Here is a 2186-nt window from a genome sequence, read left to right on the forward strand (position 1 = left end):
GACCAGGATTGCAGCTAAAATTTTGCATTCATCATTTTTTGTTTTGTATTTTTTTAACAAATATCCCAAAATGAAACTGAAAAAAAAAGGGAAAATGTCGCTTTTTAGGAAAAGAGTGATTAATAATACCTAACATATGATTCAAAATTGTAGGCCTATATGTGTATGAAGAAAATAACATTCAGGTAATTCTAAGATACTGCTCCCACAATTAAACATTTTACCCCCATTCTACCCACATTTTTTGAGGAAGAAACTTGAAAAAACAAATGATATTCAAAAAAGAAATCAGCAAATTGCAATTCCACCAATCTATATAAGCCTTAAACAGCTACAGTATACTTACAAAAACTGATATATTCTCACTCACCTAGGGATGCCTGCTGAAAAACATGCGCCTGGATATTCAATGTAATTTACACAATGTTCATATCAGGAGTAAACATCACCACGGAAACAACATCCACACAATGTAGAGACGGTAGAATTCTCTATTAAACCTTGCGTTTACAATCATTAGGATATGAAACCTACATCCATCCACCATCACTCTCTCGCGTCGGAATGGGGGAGCGAGTGCACCATTCAAGTGACTGGTATGACTGAGCACTTCAGAGCAACCCGGTTGTGTATGCAGGGACACAGGTATCACTCCATGTATGTGTCAAAGAGAGTGGGTGTTTGTGTGTGTGCATATCAATAGGATGGAGAGAGCGTTCAAACAATATGTAGGAGTCTCGTGGGAGCTTTTTAGGGAATCAATTTAGCAAATAAATGTCTAAACAGTAAACAAGCAGAAAAATATGTTCAAGCTGCTACAGCAAGGTGTTGGTAGAGTGTCAATATGATTAATTATTCTATATGTAGGCCTATTAAAATGAGGTAAACAAATCAGATTAAAAGATAATGTCTCGATTAAAAGCATTTCTGACCAAACTACAGTGGATGGCGTTTGAATCTGTAAAAAAATGTGTGTATGACTGGGAGAAAATGAAAGTTGCTTTTAATAAATTGAATTGATCAAACTTGATCTATTGAATTGAGTTGAACTGTTCAATTGAATTGAATGAAATCAGATGAAATATTGATCTGAATTTTGTACCTCATAATTTTATTACAAATTCAAGGCCTAGAAAGAGACTTCATACAAAAAATAATAGCTACATGTAGAGGTACTGTGCAAGAAATATCAAGAATCATGTGCAAGATTGCTATTGGCTGTTCTGTACCAACTGAATATCAACAAATACTTGTTGGAATTATAACTAGTTCTCGTAATCTGCGATTTTAGTCTCCTCTCTCTCCCGAATTTCAGCCCTTTGCTATTCATTTGAAAACTCAAATATTTGCTGAACATTCAATCTTCATATCTCATGAATAAGAAGCAGACTTTTGGCTCATTATCGGCTGTAATTTGCATTAAGGGGTATCCAGGGCCAGGCAAATGTTACCAATTTTTCACTTTAAAGTCCCGGCTAGGGGGCTCTTGTAGCAATGAGTTTGACATTAACGAGGTCTGATTTGAAGGGACTACATTAAGAGGCTAAATTGACCCGCTGATTGGCGCAATATAATCAAGCCATTCCCAATTTCTGCACGGTCTCAATGGGATTGAAAGTATCGGGTGTTTGCCAAGATTAGCCAAAATCTTGAAGACACAAAAACAAATCCAAGGTAAGAATAATTTCAGGTAAAAGAACCTTTACGGATAAGCGCAGAAAACAAACATTCCACCATTGCTTGTAACTGACAAAGAGATATCATTGATATTTGATCAGAAATAAGAAAATGGAGATAATGATTTTGGAAGACGTTGAAATCATTTAATGAGCAAATTTCTAAACTATATCCACATCATTAATGGAATTACCTGCATAAAGCTCAAATAATAATAATAATAATAGTTACATTTATATGGTGCTTAATACACTGTTTCTTTTAAAAAGTGCTTTACATTGCAATCATTATTACCCTGGTCATCTGATCATGACATGCCTGCACACAATGTATGCACATTCTCCACTCCCTAGAGAGCATTCCAACAAGAGTTCTAAGACTCAATGACTCGCTACATCTGCATAAAATGTGCCTCCTTGTTTGGGAGTTCACATATTTCTTCAAACATACAAATGTACATGTAAAGAACTATATTATACATACATGTCTATATTTTCCTCCCTGCACAT

This window comes from Lytechinus pictus, chromosome 3 (assembly GCF_037042905.1).
Source record: "Lytechinus pictus isolate F3 Inbred chromosome 3, Lp3.0, whole genome shotgun sequence".
In the NCBI taxonomy this organism is placed as follows: Eukaryota; Metazoa; Echinodermata; class Echinoidea; order Temnopleuroida; family Toxopneustidae; genus Lytechinus; species Lytechinus pictus.